This window comes from Orcinus orca, chromosome 10 (genome assembly GCF_937001465.1).
Source record: "Orcinus orca chromosome 10, mOrcOrc1.1, whole genome shotgun sequence".
In the NCBI taxonomy this organism is placed as follows: Eukaryota; Metazoa; Chordata; class Mammalia; order Artiodactyla; family Delphinidae; genus Orcinus; species Orcinus orca.
In genome coordinates this window covers 68296327-68318053 of record NC_064568.1, presented here as the reverse complement: position 1 = coordinate 68318053, position 21727 = coordinate 68296327, and positions in this window count along the sequence as shown.

Here is a 21727-nt window from a genome sequence, read left to right as displayed (position 1 = left end):
GAAATGGAGGCAGAGGCTTGCAGAGCTGGGATGCTTCCCTCGAACCCAGTGCTGTGACCTGTTTTCTTTTAGTGCCTCGAAATGTGATGGGCACTTCTCAAGCAGAGGCCATAGCCCTACCTCTCTGCCCTCAGCATCTTCATAAACAGTTTATTTCACCTGGCCCAACTCCCTTGTCCTCAGTTTTCAGTCCTTGGCGACTCTGATCATGACCCAGTAAAGATCGCCCACGCCGCCCACATCCTGGCTTCCTATGCTCCTATACCCGTATCTGCCAATTGACCTTGGGCAAGTTATTCTATCTCTTTGGAGCCTCATGTTTCTCATCTGCAAAATGGGGATGCTATTCCTAACCTGACATCACAGGATTCCCAGAAAACTTGAATAAGACCGTAGTTGTGAAGTACGTGACTGCCGTCCATATAAGGAGTTAAGAAAACTCTGCAAACGCAAAGCTGCTCTAAAGCATGAAAATGCCTCTGCTATTGGTTCAGCTTCTCCTCGATGCTCCCCAGCCCCCCAGGTACCTCCTGATGGGGTCAGAGCCTCTGCCCTTGCAACCCCGGGGAAGCTGGCGGAGAAAGGGAAGGGAGTGTTTTCAGTTCATTGAAAACAGAACTTCCTGGATTCGCATCTTCTTTTCTGGAAGGAGGAAACCACCTTTGCCTCTTGCCTCCAGCAGGTCAGGAAAACACCCCCACCAGCCACCCCCATCTGGCTGGACCTGATCTGGCCTTGGGTCACTGTAGCCGAGAAGCTGATTTGGGACTCAAAGCTGTGACTGCTCATAAGCAGGGAAAATCCTGGCTTAGTCCCGTCTTGGGCCCTGGACAATTCCACACTAGAAGAGGCCAGGCAGGGGCCTTGGCCAAAAGGTTTAGCAGGAAAATCCTAGGCCCCTTTAGTCTTCCTGAGACTGTTCCATCTCCTTGACTTTGCTCCAGGATGAACCCATGCCCCATAGCTTTTCTCATCATCCCCAGCCCAGAACTACATAAGTGGACTGGGAGGGACCATCGAAATCAACTTGTCCAGCCTCTCCTCTTACAGACAAGGCAGCTGAGGCCAGAGAGGGGGAGTGACATGCCCAAGGACATACAGCCCAGCTCAGCGTGCTGCCTCCTCACGGTGCCTCATTTCTAATTGTCTCGCATCTCATGGGTCCAAGACGTAGAGGTTTAAATGAGAGGATGGAGTCATAAGTCACTTCTTCCAGTTATGATGTTGGCATCTGCCTGCTGTTGTGTTAATGGTTGTCAACAGCTGCATATCCCAAAGACTATGTCTTTACGGCGGTGGGGGGAGGGGGAGTGTTAAATCTCACCCAACGCTGGGACCGTTGGGGCCAGGAGTGAGAAGTGGGCTTGAGCAGAGTCCACCACCCCAGACCCCAGATCCCTGGACTCTCCACTCAGCTCTGGACTGAGCTGCACCCCGTTTCTCCAGGAACTTTAGGCCCTGGTCTGGGATGGATGCCTGGGTGCCAGGAATAAAGGGATTCATTCAGCCTTTCCTTCCATGAACATTAATTGAGCACCTCCTGTGTACCTGGCACGAAAGGAAGCTCTGGGTTTCTATCCATTTTTTACACAATTAAATTCCTGAAAAGTGGGGGGGGGGGGTCACTGAAAACAACATATATCAAGATGGACTTCCTCACAAATCATCTTAACAAGCAGGAAATAGAGTCCCATGGTTTGAAAAAGTAGCCAGCCACGTCCTTTTTTGCCAGATTACATTAATGTCAACAGGAAATAAAGAGTTTATGAAAAAAAAGTGAGTGTATTAAGAAGGTCATGATACAAGTCACTGTCTCCATCCAGTCAAGCCATTCACAGCACTAACCCAGGAGCATGGGCTCCATCACGTCCACCTGCTCCTTATGTGGATTTTTTTTTTTTTTAAGATTTTTTTTGATGTGGACCATTTTAAAGTCTTTATTGAATTTGTTACAATACTGCTTCTGTTTTATGTTTTGGTTTTTTGGCCACGAGGCACGTGGGATCTTAGCTCCCCAACCAGGGATCAAACCCGCACCCCCTGCATTGGAAGGCAAAGTCTTAACCACTGGACCACCAGGGAAGTCCCTCCTTATGTGGATTCTTGCCAACAAAGTCTTTTTCTCTTGAAAGAAAGCTCCAGATCTAGCACTTCCCCCCCAGCTTTACTGAGACATGATTGACGTATAATGTTGTGCAAGTTTAAGGTGTACAATGTCCAGCACTTTCTCCCATCCTAGTGGCCCTGCCACGTCTCAAGGCTCTTACTGCAGGAAGCCTGGGCTGATGCTGGTGACACAACGTCTTTCTCATGCAGGATCCTAGTTGTGACAGCCTTTCTTGGCTTCTTCCTCTGGTTCCTCCCTATGGTGTTAATCTACATTTTCTAGTCAAGTGTTCTCTTAAGTTTTATAGAGACACACAGAAAACACACACACTTACAGAGCAAGGGCCTGATGCCTCCAAGCCATCCGGGGTCTGGTGGTGAACGTGAAGGTGGCCCAGGCTCAGGAGGAGCCCTGTGCAATGCTGGTGTCAGGTCCCCTTGGTCCCCTCCTCCACACTGGCTTGACCACTCAGTTTGATGACCTCTGAACTAAGCCCCTCCTGGGACAGCCCCAAGATTTGGGTGGGGAGTTTTGAAGTGGGTTGGCCTGAAATCAGAATGTGCATGTTTAAAAAATATTTTTAGTTTTTAAAATTTTATTTATTTATTTAGGCTGCACCACTCAGCATGCGGGATCTTAGTTCCCTGACCAGGGATCGAACCTCTGCCCCCTGCAGTGGCAGCTTGGAGTCCTAATCACCTGACTGCTGGGGAAGTCCTCAAAATATGTGAATCGTGATCTTAATTTTTTACAGTCCCTAATGCTTGTAAATTAACTGCTCCTATGGGGAGGGCTGGGGGTGGTATACAAAGGAGAGTTGGGCCCTGCCCTTGGGAAGTTCACACATCAGTGGGGGAAGCAGAAGTAGCTGATGGGCAGACTTTGTTGCAGTCCCCAGGGGGAGGTCACTGAGAGGTGAATGTGGAGAAAGTAGTGGCTCTGGTGAATTCTGCTTGGGGGGCAGGGGCAGGGAGAGTGTCCTAAGGAGATCACACAGGCTTCTGCTCTGTTTTTCTCCTTCCCTTTTGGAGGGGTGAAGTCTGGAGGTGCAGTGTGGAGGAGGGCCTTCTGATCATGAGGGGTCAGGGAGAATGTGGGGTGCAGGGCAAATGGGAGCAGGGCAGACTGCAGAGGCCCATCCCTGCAGGAGGGCAGAGGGGGTCCCTGAAGTTCATGCTGGGGTCAGCCTGGCTCACTCAGACAGGGAAGCAGACCAGGATTGGGGCTGAGACCCTGAAAGGGTGAGGAGAGAGCCTTTAGGAAGAGGGAGGGGGCCATCCTGTGTCTGACCCATGAGGAATGCAGGGGGAAACTCCCAACAGCACCACCTGCGCATAACTTATTTCATGCGGCAGCTGATGCTATGAGGATATAATACATTGCTTGAAGCCCGTCCACAGGGAGAATTCAGTTGTTCACCCAACAGACTTTACTGGGAAGCGCGGTCCCAGGCCCTGTGCTGGCCCTGTGCACCATGTCACAGGAGCCCGACTGGCCTCTGACACCCAGATCTAGGCTTGGGATGGACAGTTTATTAAAACTGTGCTCTTTTCTTAGGAATGAAGTGAAACTGGAAGGAGAAATGGTGAGAGGAGCAGCTGGCCGGGGATGGGGGCACCTTCTCCGCAGGGGCAGCTGAGCCCTGTGGTTCACTGCCCAGAGCAGAGTCTGAGGTGGGAGCTGGGGCCCATTTCAGGGTTTTAGGAGGGATGAGCAGAATCCAGCACTCACCTCAGATGGAGCTGCACTGGCCCACTGACGCTCAGATGTTTTCATGTCTGTTCACATTAAATGAACTTCGTGTGGTAAGGCTAATGCATGGAGCTCATCATGGCTTCTACCGGCAGTTACAGAGGCCTTTGATGATAATAAATGATACAGTAAGATAATAAACAAATAATAGTGTGACAAACATAATGAAAATATGCACTTTGGCAGACAAAATCAGAATCTGAAACCCATGTAGCAAAAACATGGAGGTTTTTTGGTTTTGTTTTTTTACTTCTAGGCAAAGACAATTCAAGGTCACTCCCAAATACAAAGATGAGTGGAATGAACAAATGAGCCTCCTCCTGCACCCTTCCCCCGCCCTCAGGTAGCTTCCCAGTGTGTCATCCCAGGAATCCGGAATAAAGTGTGGGAAGGACGCGTTCACTCCAAATCCAGGGATATGCCTCAGCAACTCCTGAGTCCTGTTAATAATTCCTCCCTGTACTAGTGACCTCTCTGACGCCTGCTGGTGCCTGGCCCAGTGCAGGGTGCCCCCCTGATTTCTCACAAACCCTGTGGTCTAGTCTGGTTTCACTGCTTAGGATTCTAGGGACACTCAGGCTGCAGGCTTCTCTCCGTGGAAGAGCCTGCAGTTTAAAACCATGTTCACCAGGTGGCGCAAAGCCTCTTGTGTTGGTGTTCGGGCCACTTTCTGCTGAGTGTCTGTTCTGTGACAGAGCATGCCCGCCCTCTCCTACTAAGATGTGAGTACAACTCTCCAGCTCAGGCACGCTCTGTAAGGAGACATCCAGCCCCTGCTTGAATACAGGGATGGGGAGCTCACCACCTCTCTGGGCAGAGTTAGTAGCAGGAGTGAGGGTGGAATTGAAGGTACCAAAAAGCTACTTGTTCAGTGATGTCACCCACCCTTTCCCAACCAGCAGGGCAATGGTTTCTGAAATTCCTAGATTCCCAGTCTCTTTGTTGGGAGTAACTTATCTGCTTTTCTTATCACCTTTTCCCTGAGTAGTTTACCAACTTTCTGAGCAGAGGCCAGAGGTGTGTCAAAAGTCTATCTACCCTCACCCACACACTCAGCCACTGATTTGGAATCAAAAGGACTGAGGCTCCCTCAGTTCCCTGGTGGCTTTTAGTGAAGTCAGCCTCCTGGGCCTGTTTCTACATCTGTAAAATGAGTAACAGCATCTTCTGCCCTACTTGCACATATTCTTGAGAAACTTCAAATGAAATAATGTATTCATTTACTTCACAAATATTTATTAAGCACCTACGATACACTAGGCACTGTTCTAGAAACTGGGGAATACAGTGGTAACCAAGACAGATGAGTAAGTGATAAACACAGCATATGGTGTCAGGTGGTGATAAGCACCATGAAAGAAAGTAAGACAGAGTTAAGTGAAGGGGCCAGTTTTAAATTGAGCTGCCAGAGATGTGAAATGCTTGTGAAAGTAGAAGCAAGTCATCGTCACGTACATCAACTTTCCCCCTGCAGTCTGCTATTTATTTATTTTTGGCTGTGTTGGGTCTTCACTGCTGTGCATGGGCTTTCTCTAGTTGTGGTGAGCAGGGGCTACTCTTCGTTGTGGTGCGTGGGCTTCTCATTGTGGTGGCTTCTCTTGTTGCAGAGCACGGGCTCTAGGTGCACATGCTAAGTAGTTGTGGCGCACGGGCTTAGTTGCTCTGTGGCATGTGGGATCCTCCCGGACCAGGGCTCGAACCCGTGTCCCCTGCAGTGGCAGGCGGATTCTTAACCACTGCACCACCCGGGAAATCCCTGCCTGATCCCTTGTATTTGGCCTATGGTTCCCACCATAAAAGTCACGCCTGATATAGTCAATGTTGTTAGTTTCTGTTATGTGCAACAAAACTCAATCCTAATGGGTATGAATCATGCAGACGGGAAGGCCGGGAGGAGAAGACCAACATGGCCCAGGACTATCCCTCTCTATCCCCCTCCTTTGCCCATGGGGGAGCCACAAGATAAGACCAATGAGATCATAAAGTCTCCTGAACAGACCTTAATGTTCCAGGTTACTCTAAACACCCCAACTCAAGGAAGCCCTGTGTATTGTTCACAGTGCTCTGGCTGGAAAGCCCCAGGGTTCTAAATATGGCCCTTGAAATCCCAGTAATTCTGATCAGGAAGGGATTTCCCCTCAGTCAGATGATTGCCCACTCCAGCCAGTGACATGCTTAGGTTCTCAACCTGTGGCATGGGATGGGGGTGGTGTGCATATCAGGTTCTCAGCAAGGTTGCAGGATACAAGATCAATCTACAAAAGTTAACTGTATTTTTATAAACTAATAATGAACATCTGAAAATGAAATTTAAAAGCAATTCTATTTACAGTCGTATCAAGAAGAATAAAATATTTAGGAATAAACTTAAACAAAGTGCTAGAGATATACTCTGAAAACTACAAAGTATTGTTGAAAGAAATTAAGGAAGACCAAAATAAATGGGCAGGGACTTCCCTGGTGTCCAATAGTTAAGACTCTGCACTCCCAATGCAAGGGGCCGGGGTTGGATTCCTGGTCGGGGAACTAGATCCTGCATGCATGCCGCAACTAAGAAGTCTGCATACTGCAACTAAGAAGTCCACATGCCACAACTAAAAAAGATCCTACATGCCGCAACTAAGATCTGTTGCAGCCAAAATAAATAAATAAATAAAATGAATTTTTAAAAATGGGCAAACATCCCATTTTCATGGATGGGAAGATTTAATATTGTTAAGGTGGCAGAACTCCTCAAATTGACCTATAGATCCAGTACAATCCCTATCAAAATTCCAACCTTTTTTTTAGAGAAATGGAGACGCTGATACTAATAGTCATATGGAATTGCAAGTGACCCCCCAATAGCCCAAACAATCTTGAAAAGAAAAACAAAGTTGGAGGACCCACATTTCCTGATTTCAAAACTTACTGCAAAGCTACAGTAATCAAAACAGTGTGGTACTGGCATACTGATAGACATGAAGATCAATGGAATAGAATTGAGAGTCCTGAAAAAAAAAATAAATAAAAGAATTGAGAGTCCTGAAATAAACCCATACATCTATGGCAACTGATTTTCAATAAGCATGCCAAAAGTATTCAGTGGGGAAAGAATAGTCTCTTCAACAAATGGTGTTGAGAGAAATGGATATCCACATGCAAAAGAATGAAGTTGTACCCTTACTTCACACCATATACAAAAATTAACTCAGAATGTATCAAAGACATAAATATAAGAGCTAAAACCATAATACTCAGAAAAAAATTAGGAGTAAATCTTCATTATCTTGGATTAAGTAAGAGTTCCTTAAATATGACAGTAAAAGCACAAGCAACACAAGAAAAAAAATTGACAAATTAGACTTCATTAAAATTTAAAACTTTTGTGCTTCAAAGGATACCACCAAGAAACTAAAAAGGCAACACAAAAATTGGAGAAAACATCTCCAAATCATGAATCTGACAAGGGACTTGTATCCAGGATAAAGGAAGAATTCTTACAACCTAATAAAAAAAAAAGGCAAATAGCCCAATTAAAAATTGGGCAAAAGACCTAAATAGATGTTTTTCCAAAGAAGATATAAAAATGGCCAATAAGCACATGAAAAGATGCTCAACATCATTAATCATAAGGAAAATGTAATCAAACCACAATGAGGAGCTTCCCTGGTGGCGCAGCAGTTGAGAATCTGCCTGCCAATGCAGGGGACATGGGTTCGAGTCCTAGTCTGGGGAGATCCCACATGCCGCAGAGCAACTAGGCCTGTGTGCCACAACTACTGAGCCTGCGCGTCTGGATCCTGTGCTCCGCAACAAGAGAGGCCACAGCAGTGGGAGGCCCGCGTACTGCAAAAAAAAAAAAAAAAAAAAAAAGACAGACAATAACAAGTGTTGGAGAGGATGTGGAGAAGTTGGAACCCTCATATATTGCAGACATGCAGCTGCTATGAAAAAACAGTTTAGCACTTTCTCAAAAAGCTAAAGTAGATTTACCATATGGTCCAGGAATCTCATTCCTAAGCATATAACCAAGAGAATTGAACATTTATGAATATATATATATACACACACAAATGTTCATAGCAGCATTATTCATAAAGCCCCTCCCCCCCAAAAAACCCCAACCCAAAGAAACAAACAACTGAATAAACAAACATGGCATATCCACACAATGGAATATTATTTGGCCACGAAAAGGAATAAAGTTCTGATACATGCTATAACATGGATGACCTTGAAAACATTATGCTAAGTGAAAGAAGGCAAATACAAAAGGCTACCTATTGTATGATTCCATTTATATGAAATGTCCAGAAGAGGCAAATTCATAGAAATAGACAGTAGATTGGTACCTGCCAGGGGCAGGAGGGAGGAGGAAATGGCAAGTGACAGCTAATGGGTATGGAATTTCTTTTCAGAGTGATGAAAACATTCTGGAATTTGACAGTGGCAATTGACACACAACTGTATGAATATACTAAAAACTGCTGAATTGTACACTTTAAAATGGTGAACTTTATGGCATCTGAATTAGAGCTCAATAAAGGTGTTAATAAAGAGAAAAACAGTTTATGAGCAAATAGAGCCCCTGTGTAGAGTGTTAGTTTCCTCTAAGAGAGCAGCAGGTCAGGGGCACTTTCCTAGGGATATGGGAGTGGGACACAGCATAAAGGTTAAAACCCAGACTTTGAATCCTGATTGTTGTGAGTTTGAATCCTGCTTCCACCTCTTCTGAACTGTGAAATGTTAGGAAATTGACTGTGAGTCCCTCATCTGTAAAATGAAAATAATCTCTACTTTGTAGGGTTCTTATAAGGATTAACTTCATGGTAGCTTAGAGTATTCAATAAATGACAGTTATTTTTATTATTATTTTCTATTGGACACAGAGGAAGGAGGTCTCTGGAAGGAAACTCTGGCCTTGGATGAAAAATGGGAAGAAGAGGCCCAGTTTCAATAAATAGACAAACAGACTTCAGGTTAGCTTGGGCTAAAGGCATATGAAGGGCCCTCTCCAGGCATGGTGAGTGGTCAGTGTGGGTCCAGGGAGGATGACTGAAGAGAGAAAGAGTACAGATACTCAGCCTCCCACTACTACTGCCAGGTCTCTGGGTTAGAACTAGGAGACAAATTGGATAAGTTATTATTATCACATTCTGTTGCCACAACTTTTCTCCCTTATTATTGGGAAGTGGCTGGGAGCGGCTCTGCATTCTCAAATTAGACGTGAGCACCAAAATCAGCCCAGGTTCCCCTTGGCTGAGTTGGTCATTCCGCACTCAAATAAACAGCAGCAGCTGATGATTAGGACCAGCATTTCAGAGGGGCTGAATGTTTTCTTCTCATCAATATTTGACTCTTGTGGAATAACAGATGGTTTTTATCTCATTCTTTGCACGCTTTATGTACTTTTCAAATTTCCTACAGGGACGAGGTATCTGATTAAAGTGCTATTAGGAAAATCATAATAAGCGTGATTCATGCCTGCACTGCCATTTGTCTAGACTTTTCTTTCTCATATCTCACGTGGCTCTATCAAGACAAGAATTTGTGAGCAGTATCAGTCAGGGTTCAATTGGAGGAAAACAGAAACTATGTCAGCTAATTTTAGCAGAAAATGAATCAGAGGTTTACAATGTCATTGGAAGGGCTGGAGGGGTGGGTTCCGGGTAGAACCTCCAGCAATGTTCCAGAACACCACCACCAGAAAGCAACATGCTGGAATCCTGCTGCTAAAAAGTACACAGCTTCTCTTAATCTTGCTTGTTCCAGCAGCAGCTAAATCCACAGAAAGATCTGGGAAATGTACTTTTCAGTTTTCCAGCCTATGAAGTAGAGGAAGAGACCCTTGGAGGAGGTTGGGATGAATGTGAATGGGGTCAATCATCAGGACAAACAAGATTTTAATATTTAATAAAATTTAAATAAATTTAACATATAATACATTAAAGTACATTTAACTTTGCTCAATACTTACTTGAGGTAAACAACTGATGGTCCTTTTTTTGTGTATCTGTGTAAAATTTGTATCTGCAGCGTGAAATGACTTTTTCCCATCTGTGAAGTCTATAAATTTACCCCTGAAGCCCTATCTGTGACACAAGCCCTTGAAATGTGGAGAAGTGGTTTTCTTTGAGAAGTGCTCATATCTGACTCTAAGTGCTTTGCATTTGGCTGACACTGAAGTGAATAATTGCTTTCTCTACAGGAAGTGAGAAACTCTTGTGCGTTATGGGAAGCAAGAGCTTCCTTATATTCTCTTGAGAATAATGAGCACTTCCTGGAGGAAACAATATAACTTGATTAAGTTGCATATTTTTTTTCAATTAAAGAACCAGCTACTCAAGAATAAACTCAGAGTCCAAGAAGCATCTGAGAAGATGCCTAGCTTCACTAATAATCGAATAATTCAAACAAGAGTGAGTGACTGATGGATTGACAGCAATGAACAGGCTCAGTGGTGTCGTAAGTGGGAAGAAGCAGCCACATTCACAAACCACAGCTGGAGGTGTGAAGAGGTGCAAAGTTTTGGAAGGGAATTCGGTAGAGTCTGCTAAAGATTTAAACGTGTCTCCCTTTTAACCCAGCCATTCTATTTCTAAGAATATACCTTTCAGAAATGTTCTCACATAACACAAAAATATATCTAAAGAGAGATTCTCCGAAGCACTGGGTTACAATCACAAAAGCTTGGAAAAATCCAAATGACTAGCAGTGGGATTTGGATAAATAAATACAATGAAATACTATGCAGCTAATGTAAAGAAAAGCAGATCTGTAAGTAGTGACGTGGAATGGACATGTGGACCCCAGGTGCAGGGCTGGAGGTCTCTTGGTCATTTGCCAAATGTTGATGCTATCCTTGTCTACGAATGTTTGAAATTGGTAAAACCGTGATTCAGAGAACATGGCACAGCGAGGCTTAGGTTTGGTTATATAATTTATATAAACTGTATCAAGGAATTAAACTAAAAGCATGGGATATTCTCTAGTCTTCACGTCTTCCACTAAGTAATGAGAATTTTACTTACCTCTCAGTGCCTCAAGTGAAAAAGGAAAAGTTGAACTTGGATGTCCGAACTGTCAACCACCTTGGGTTTAAAAGAGGAAGGGGTGACCTAGCTGTGGACAAGCCGATTCGGGCCCACCCCCTTGTCCCCTCCCCTCCCCCGTGCTTGCCTAAGTTGAGTTGGGAGTGGGGGCTGGGAGTTCCACTCCAGCTTTTGAAAATTTCAAGGAGAAAAGTTAATCTGCAGAAGGCTGAGGAGCCAGTGTGTGTAAAATGAAATTTTCTTCATGTCACCTTGCGTGGGAAATACAGGGACATTGCTGAACACCCCTCCTGAGTGTTGACTGTTTCTTGGAGTTCTGAACCCTTTCACACACTGAGTTAAAAAAAGAAACTACCTGGGGCTTGGAAGGGAGAAGGGGGTCTTCCCTGCTCTTTGGTCAAAAACTCCCTTAAGACAATGTTTATTGTGGAACCACCACCACAAGAACATCTAGGGGAAAAAAAAAGCAAGTTGTGGAACAGTATATATTGAATGTGCCCATCTGTGAAGATGATGATGATAATAATAATAGATGAGACTATGCTATTTTCTATTAAAAGTATCCCAGAAGAGCATATTCAAAACAGCGACTCTCTCCCACGTGTCGGGGTGTTATGGGGACCCTGGTGTTTTAACTCTCATACACAGATATGCATTATTATAGCAGTGCAACAGCTCTGCTCTCAGCAAAGTTCGCCCAACAGGCTTGCCTGCCTGTCAATAAGGCTCTTGCTTTGATAAGACTTTCAAAGTCTGTCCTGGATAGCTCATTTTCTGGTTCCCTGGTGGAAGTAGAGTGATCTTATCAATTGAGAGCACAGTCACCTGCTAATGCGAAGGTCCACCTATTCCTTGAAACACAGCTCCTTCTGGGTTGGATCCTAGTGCCTGAAATCCCACCATCTGATAAGTTTCCCCAGGGAATTTCAGGACAGTCAGAAGAGACTGGCTCTCAAGTCTCACCTTGTGGGCAACCTCTGCAGGTGGAAACCTGGTCCTACACCATACTTAAGTGGAAGGTCAGCGCTGACTAAGAATGAAAGTCACTAAGGGCAGAAGAAAGCTGTGAGTAACACTCTAGGGATCAAATTTGGCTTTAGTTTCCTCAATACTGGTTTCACATTTTTTATTTCAAGATGAATTATTTTCTCTTTTATTTCATTTTATTTGCTTATTTTTTAGAGCCCATAAAGGAACACTTTGAAAGTAGCAGGATGGCACTGTCATCTGTCTGTCACACACCCCTTCTGCTGGACAGGCAATTAAAGTGAGTGCCCCTAAGTGCTTCCTCCAGCAGGAAGAGGACTGTCCCAGTGGGTTCCTGACTCAAAGGAGATGGGCAGCTGAATCGTGAACCTGGATCAGAGTTCGCTGGGTAGGGGTGCCGGCACCTGGAGACCCTGGAGACTGCTGAACGGCCGTCTGTGAAAGACTGTATATTAGTTCCCTGTAGCTACCGTAACAAATTGCCACAAACTGGGGGGCTTAAAATAACCAATTTATTCTTTCACAGGAGACCAGAGGTCCAAAATCAAGGTTTCAACAGGGTTGGTTCCCTCTGGAGGCTCTGAGAGAAACTCCATTCCGTGCCTTTCTCCTAGATTCTAATGGTAATCCTTGGCATCCGTTGGTTTGTAGATGCTTCACGCCAATTTCTGCCTCCATCTTTACGTGGCCCTCTTCCCTCTGTGTATCTAAAATAGCCTTCTGCTTTTCTCTTGTAAGAACACCTGTCATTGGATGTAGGGCCCACTCTAAATCCAGGATCTCTCATCTTGAGGTCCTTAACTTAATTACATCCACAAACACTTTTTCCCATAGGGTCACATTCACAGATTCCAGGGGTTAGGACTTGGACATATCCTTTTGGGGGTCATTGCTCAACCCACTAAAGAGAGGGATCCACTGGGACTGAGGACAGTTGCTGCTCTCATTGCCCTTCGAGCTACTGCAATTATTCCTGGCATGCTGCAAATCTCTCTTTGCCTAATAATTTGCATAACCTCCTATCTGTAAAAGAGGTCCCAGATCCTGGGGACTAAACTGCATCATTTCAGTCTAGACTTGGCAGGAAGATGGGTGTAATGAAGCCCATTTGCAAAGGAAACTGGGATGCTGAATGGAAGGAGAAATAGACAGGCATCTGGGGTCAGGCGGCCAGCTCCTGAGGAACAGGGCCTTCTTGAAACTCCTCTCTTCCCCTCTGCTTATTGTCACTCCCAGGCCTTGTCCTCCCCATGAACCCTCCCAGATGGGAAGATTTGATTTGGGTTTGTTCAGTGGCCAGAAAGCCAGAGCCACTGCTTGGCATTCTCTTTGGGAGGGAGGTCGTGACAGACAGGGCCCAGCTCACAGCCAGAGTTTCTCAGGGTGACATGTTTGAGACCCCATGTGGATAGGAAGGAAGCTTCCTGTGAGACATAGCAAACTGGAAGCTGTCACTGGGGGAGATACTCCAGGAATCCTCCCTTCAAACCCTCTTTGCTAAAGGGGCAAGCCATTTCTATAATTTGCCCGGTGGGGACCGGCCAGGGAAATACTGTTAACTAATTTTCAGTAACAGGGGATTTCCCTGGTGGTGCAGTGGTTAGGAATCCGCCTGCCAATGCAGGGGACACTCGTTCGATCCCTGGTCCTGGACGATCCCACGTGTCGCGGAGCACCTAAGCCCGTGCACCACAACTACTGAGCCTGCGCTCTAGAACCTGTGAGCCACAACTACTGAGCCCGTGTGCCACAACTACTGAAGCCTGCGCACCTAGAGCCTGTGCTCCGCAACAAGAGAAGCCACAGCAATGAGAAACCCACACACTGCAACAAAGAGTAGCCCCCGCTCGCCGCAACTAGAGAAAGCGCGTGCACAGTGATGAAGATCCAACGCAGCCAAAAATTAATTAATATAAAAAATGTCAATAACAGGATACATAAATAATACACATTTACTATAGAAAAGTGGCAAAGAATAAAAAAAAAACCATCTATAATTCCAAAGGAAAGGTATCTAAAATATTTAGGTGGTTGTATTTCCATTAAAAAAAAACCACACACACATGGGCTTCCCTGGTGGCGCAGCGGTTGAGAGCCCGCCTGCCGATGCAGGGGACATGGGTTCATGCCCCAGTCCGGGAAGATCCCACATGCCGCGGAGCGGCTAGGCCCGTGAGCCATGGCCACTGAGCCTGCACGTCTGGAGCCTGTGCTCCACAACGGGAGAGGCCACAACAGTGAGAGGCCTGCGTACCACAAAAAAAAAACCCAAAAAAACACACGTGTAGGGTGTTCCCTGATGGTCCAGTGGTTAGGACTCGGCGCTTTCACTGCCATGGCCCTGGGTCCAATCCCTCCCTGGTCAGGGAATTAAGATCCCACAAGTCAAAAAAAAAAAAAAAGAAATTAAGAGGCCCCCTGTCATGGGGCTTAAAAACAAACAAACAAAAACTAAAAAACTCATGTGTATGTTTTAACATCATTTGGATTACTCTGCATATGCAGTTTTATATCCTGATTTTTCTACTTAATGTTGTGTCATAACATATATAAATGAAAGTAAACTGTGTTTATGAGGTGGTGTAAAACACTGACAATGAAGTTAAACGTTTATTATGTGCTTATTGATTACTTTTAAATTTGTATTTATTTTTGCATCCTTTATAAAATAAGGAGAGTATTGCCTGTATTATTCATTGCAAATAATTTTTTCTAGTTTGGTTATTTGTCTTTTAACCTTTTATGGTGTTTTTGATGGGCAAAAGTTTATAACTTTGACTTGTAAATTCTACCATTCTGTTCTTATGTGATTCCTCTCATTGTTGGTTTTTGTTTTTATTTCAACATTCTTTTATTGAACCATGTATACTAGTGTAATATAAAGAAACCATAAGAGTTTACAGGAAGATTACCAAGACTGATGTCATTAATTCAACATGAGGCTTCATATACTGAAAACAATTCATCTTCATTATAGAGCATAGAACCTTAAATTTTTGAAAAGCTAAATAAAGCAGTCTCCCTAACTTCAAATCTGTTCCATGAACATGTCTTGCATAATCATCTGACATAATTTTAGGTGCTATACTAACAGCAAATAATTTAACAATAACTTTAACAAAACAATTTTAGCCAAAAAAAAAAACAGTATAAAATTCTGGTCAGTCGTATTTTTTTTTAGTGATGTGGTAAAGGCTATAAATTATTGAGTTCCCTGCCCCCTGAGGATCTGGAGTATCCCTGTATACAAACAATGTAAGTATAAAATGTTATTGTTAAACTATTAATTGCATAAGGAAAAAACATAGACTTCACTATAGCAAAGATGACTACTAGCTTTGGTTACTATTAGATTCAACCATCATTCATTCACCAAATTTTCTGAGTACCCACTACAAGCCTGGCACTATTCTAGGCACTGGGGATACAATGAACAAAACCAATAATAGTTTTTAATCACCATGGGACTTGCATTCTGCTGTGGGAAATAGAGAAAAACAAACACAAAAAAAATAAGAATTGTAAGTGTGGTAAATGCTATTAAGGAGACAAACAAGGCTTTGCTATAGTCTTTGAAAGGTGAATTGTGGAATCCTAAAACCTAAAAATAAAAAATTCATGAAGAGTTACATCAGGATGACATAGATTCTGGGACTTCCCTGGTGATGCAGTGGTTAAGAATTCGCCTGCCAATGCAGGGGACATGGGTTCGAGCCCTGGTCCGGTAAGATCTCACATGCCGTTGAGCAACCAAGGCCATGTGCCACAACTACTGAGCCCACGTGCCACAATTACTGAAGCCTGCGTGCCTAGAGCCCATGATCCGCAACAAGAGAAGCCACCGCGATGAGAAGCCCGAGCACCACAACGAAGAGTAGCCCCGCTCACCGCAATTAGAGAAAGCCGGCATGCATCAACAAAGACCCAACGCAGCCAAAAAAGGGAAGGAAGGAAGGGAGGGAGGGAGGGAGGGAGGAAGAAAAAGATGACCTAGATTCTACAGAGCTTTGCTAATGTATAAGAAAACTACAGACACTGCCAGTGAAAACAGAGATCAATCTTTCATTGTCAAAGTTATTGGATGGCATTACTTGGCAATATAGTATCCTTAGAAGATAATTAACCTCACAGTTCCATGTTCCATTCAGTTCCATCATGTAAACATGATACTAAAAAAAAAAAAATTTAAGAGGCGCTTAAGGAGACAGGACAACCAAATGTAATGTGGTATCCTGAATGGAATGCTGAAGCAGAAAAAAACAAAAACTAAGGAAGTCTGAATAAACTACAGATTTCAGTTAATAAAGTATCAATATTGGTTCACTAATTATAACAAATGTACCATACTAATGTAAGATGTTAATAATGGGAAACTGGGTGGGGCTATCTGCGTAATCTTAATTTTTCTGTAAATCTTAAACTGTTCTAAAAAAATCAAGTATACTTAAAAAAACATATACGATGGCTTCAGGAATTACAGTGGAAGGGAGGGGAGTTAGTAAAGACTTAAAGAAATTAAGAATGAGAAGCCATAAAACTCTGCAATGTGAAATTAAAATATAACTCAAGAAATTCAAAGAAAACCTGCAGATACTTAAGTTATGATCTCTATTCATACTACAGTCTTCCTAGGACAGAGATCAATGGGTTTTTCATGCAAACTAAATAACTCTGCATCACAACATAAGCAGGCAATAACATCCCTGGAGTGCACAATAAGCACTTTAGATCCTATTTCACAATAATGACCAATAGGCTATATGTATGGCACTGTCGTGAAATTGTCATAAAATGCCTGGACAAGGATCAACCTCATAGGTCTTACTAAATTTTGCTTACTTCAAGAAACAAGTTTATACTTACTTCAAGAAAAATAAGCAAAGAGGAGACTTGGTAAGGGGGACAGGGAGAAAGGATTATGTATGAAAGGAGAAAAATGATTTCCTGGTCTAACTGGAAGCAATTTTGCCACTATTATTAACCTACTTTAATGCCATACAAATTAGTATAAATAGTTCAAGGTAGTAATAAAAGCTCTGAATTTATATCGGTTATCTTTTTTCCAATCAAAAGAAATAAGTGTTTTCTATAGCCTAACTTAAAACACCTAGCAGGTAACTCAATGTCTGATGACTTGGGAGGAACTAATCTCTCAATGTCTCAGTTTGAAAGATAGTCAGGAAAAGTGTGAGGAAAACAACGGAGGATGATAATCTCTAAATTGTAGAGTGTGAAGTTTGCATAACAGCATAAAATTGGAGTTACCACAAGAAGTAATTTTAGAGACAGCCATCGCAAAATTAGAACCTTATATCTAATACAAAGTACAGCCACAGCAGAAGCCTGATCAGGTAAATGAGATAACAATTTCACTCATCAGATACTATGGAATATTAACCACAGAAGAATCATTTAGCCAAGATAGTATTATATACTTAAATCTAATTGAGATAATTAGATGATGAAGTCTATTCCTTCTCTATTACTCCCCAACCCCAAAGGAAATCCTACAAAACAGAGATGTTTGTTATTCTAAAGCCTTCTCTCACAGGAATCTAAAATATATAATCGGAAAATATTCAAGAAGAAATGCAATAATTAGCATTTCCCCAGCAACTCCTGTTTGCCCCACTGTGAGGAGAATCACACACTGCTTCCTGCTGAAACGAGAAAAAGGAGAGGTGAAGTGTGAAAACTTCCAAGTAAATCGATCAGTGACGTTGCATCTGGCAGATTGGAAAAGTATCAACATTGCCACAAGAACTGTCAGCGATGGAAGTCAAGAGAAGAAAACGAGGTTTTCCAATAAACCACAGCCCAACCCAAGGGACAAAAATCGCTCCTGCCCCCGCCACTCCCTCACTCCCCAACCACTCCATCCTCAAGCCGCCTCTGACCCAGACATGCTCTATAACCCACACCAATTCCCCATCCAGGTGAAAACAATCCAAGAATCTTCTAGAACCTCCACTTCCCACTTTCCATAAGATCTGCACTTCTGGGGGCCAGGCCTCTGGGGAAAAGCGCGGCCAGATCCCACCCTCCTTTCAAGGTGGAAGAGGCCCGGTCCCTCGAGTGGGGCTTCCCGGGGTGGGGGGGCGGGCTCACGGAGCTGACCTACTGGGACGAGAGCAGGGAACAGGATGGGGCTCAAGAAGTGAGCTGGGGTTGGTGAGACCACGCGACGGCGGGAAGAAAGGGATGCACTGGAGTCTGGGGCTGGGCGGGGTGAGGGCCGGGGAGGCAGGTGGACGGGAGAGGGCCGGGCTGCGGGAAAGGAGCCGGCGGAGTAGGGGACGGGAGGTGAAAACCTGACCCTCGACAGCGGCGAAGAGGAACCGGTGGCCAAGAGGGGTCGGCGATCGCGGGCAAGGGCTGGGGGGTGGAGCTGGGCACGGACTGCAGGGCCGCAGTGGGGGCGGCGCTGGGGAGCCGCGCACTCACTGCTCTGAGACCCCGAGAATGCGGACCGGAATTTCCTCAGCGGGGTCCAGAGGTCTCCGCCTGCGGACGTGAGGGAGCCGGAGGAGCTACCGCCGCCTCAGCCCAGGGGCCTCCCGCGCCGACGCAGCTCCCACCCGCTGACAAGAGATTTTCGAGGAAGGGCGAGCGCCGAGCTCCTGCGGCTCCTGCAGGGCCCGGCGGCGAGCGAGGCTGACGGCAGGGATTCTCTATACAGAGCAGCAGCCCTCGGAGTAGTCTAGCGCCGAGCGAGGCCCGCGGCTGAGAAGCGAAGCAGGGCGGTGTCGGAAGCAGCCATGGGTGTGCTTGGGCATCCGGGGGCTCGAACCGCTCCCTTCTCAGCGCCCGGAGACTCGGGTGAGGGCGGCGGGGCCCGAGCGCGGACGCGTCCGGACCCTCTTCCCGCGCGCAGCCTCAGCGCTGCCGCCGCCACAGGCCAGCCCGCTGAGTGCGGGGCGCGGGGCGAGCCTCTCATTATTGTTTTTATTCTTACAAAACCCTTCATCCAAATTTAGTTATCTACCTTTTTTTTTAAGTTTTTTTTAAAGTGACGTTATTGTTATATGTAATGCTTTAATTCGTCTGGAAAGTAGTGTTTTATACTACAGCATAAAGTGTAGATCTAAACTGATCCTCTGATTTTCAGCCACTTTCTCCAACATCATTTGCTGCATAATAAATTCCCTCTTCTTTTTGCTTTGTGAGCTTTCTTTCTCAATAAATTCGTATGGTATTTTGAATGGCTTCAGAGCTTTGTTTTTTTTTTTCCTGATTGATTTGCCCATTAATTCTTGTGGATGCAGCCTTGTTCTACTTCTTTGTTTATAATACATTTACTATCCAGCAGAGAAAATGTCCCTTCCTCCTTTCAATTATTTTTGTTCTCCAAAATTTTTATAGTAAACTCATCTGTTAATTCTCCAGTGAAATATATAGCCAGGGAAATTTTGTCAATTTCTATTTATTTTTAAAATAAATTTATTTTTGGCTGCGATGAGTCTTCGTAGCTGCATGGGGGCTTTCTCTAAGTTGGTGGGGGAGGAGGTGTGTGTGTGCAGGCTTCTCACTGTGGTGGCTTCTGTTGTTGGCAGAGCACAGGCTCTAGGCGAGTGGCCTTCAGTAGTTGTGGCACGTGGGCTCAGTAGATGTGGCTCGCAGGCTCAGTAGTTGTGGCTCGCAGGCTCTACAGCGCAGGCTCAGTAGTTATGGCGCATAGGCTTAGTTGCTCCACCGCATGTGGAATCTTCCTGGACCAGGGATCGAGCCCGTGTGCCCTGCATTGGCAGGCAGATTCTTAACCACTGCGCCACCAGGAAAGTCCTCAGTTTCTAAATTCTAACTGTGTCAAATTCTTTTGAATTTTCATTGGAAATGTGATGAACTAGGAATTAATAGAGAGTTGACATTTTTTTCATCAGCTTTCCATTCAAGAATATGGATGTTTCTGTGTTTTCTCACATCTTTCATATCGTTTATGGATCTCATGCATTTCTTCTTAGAGGTAATTAGAATATTTTTAAATTGCTTATTGTGGCTGGAATATTTTCTGCCATCATACCTTCTAAGTGGTTATATAGAAATACAGTAGATAGTAAATAGAAAATACAGTAAATAACAGTAAATAGAAAGATTTGACTTTTTTGTGTATTTATTTTGCACAGAGGCTCTTTTGTGTTATTCTTAAAGTTTTCAGTAGGTTCCAATTTTCTGGCTGTATAATTATATTTTTACAAGTGATAACAATATTGCCTTTCTATATCTGTATAATCCATATCCATATCTATAAAGGATTTCAATCTAATATGAATGAAAATATGAAATGGAGAATCTCACACGTGCGCCCTCAGAAGAACAGTACTTAAGAACAGCAAGACTGATTTCCATTAAATGTCTGATTTACAGAAGACTGAGGCTTATCTCCTTACCAAAGAACATTTGCCAAGAATCTCTCCCCATCCTTAAGCCAATGAACTTACTGCTTGGACTCTAGCTGGACTTCCCCACTCTTTGTACTCCTTGCGCATAAATAGAGTCCTTCCCAAACCCTCAATTGACTGTAGCTTGCTACAACATGCATTTCCCAAATTGCAATTCTTCTGCTACTCCCAAATAAACTCAAGTTTCTGGTAATTTGAGCTTGCCTCGGTTTACCTCCTTATTTATGTTGACATTCAATGGTGTCAGAAGTGGGTTCCAAAGGAGATGACCCCTGAAGGGACAGTGACTCTCAGAACTGAGCGAGGTACCTGCACTGAGCCCCTTAAGCTCAATGCGCCTTAGAGTCACCTTCTTCTGGCTTGGTGAGTCTCCTCTTGGCTTTCAACCTCCCTCCTTTTGGTCAAACTCTCCAACTTTATTCGGGATTTGGATAAGGACAGATTGTCCTTCTGGTGAGTGCTCTTTTTGTTTCTAAATTAGAATACACTTGGTTTAGATTTAAACTAGTGGATTTTCCTGAAAGCAAACCAAAAACTAAAATTGGTGAACACAGATTGAGCACCTAAATGCTGCCAGAGTGCTCGCCACCTGTATATGAGAGACAACCATCCTCCAAGCACAAGATTCCTGTGTAAGGATAAAATGGTCACAGGTGAGCAAGTTTTCCAGTTTTCCTCTTACCACTCACAAGAAAATTCCATGCAACAAGGGACACCTGGTCATAGGTTGGGCAAATAGGGCAAAGGCCATCTGCCAGAAAAAAGAGGTATCCCATGAAAGGCACGCTGTGGAACAAAACACAAGTTCCAACCCTGAGCATATCCCTTTGGCTCTCTAGGACTGTTTTGCTTCACTCTCGGGAAAACTCCAAAAATGGGATCCCAGTCATTTAAGTGCGTTAAGGGTGGCCCCCTCTTTAGGGACCCCAGCCAGTTTTATGTTTAAAAAATTATGGTTTCTCCACATGTGCATGGACCAATCTTACTGAAGACAACCTAGAATTACAATGGCCATTATGAGGAATGTTCCAATTAGACAAGATCGTTCATTTAAGAGGTGCACTTGAAGACAAGGGTTCCCAAATCAAACAAACAGAATGGGATAGCTATTTTAATTGGCATGCAGAAACCCTCAAGAAGCTTCAAAATTCCAAAAATTTGAAGACTTCGTTGAAAGATTCATTGCAAAAGGCTAATGAAAAATTAAAGATATAAAAGGTACATATAACAGAAGACTATGAGGCTGATGTAGCACCTACGGCTCCCCTCTATCCTCCTTTACTTGGTACTCATTCTATTGATACTAATCCTCTGTCTGAATTGCCTTTCTACTCTGAAGAGACTGCATGACTGCAAACACAAATTCACCAAGTTAGTTATCCTCATATCTACCCTCAAAAGAATGGCCCCCATATTGGTCTGTCCCATAGCTGACAGGACTCTGAGGG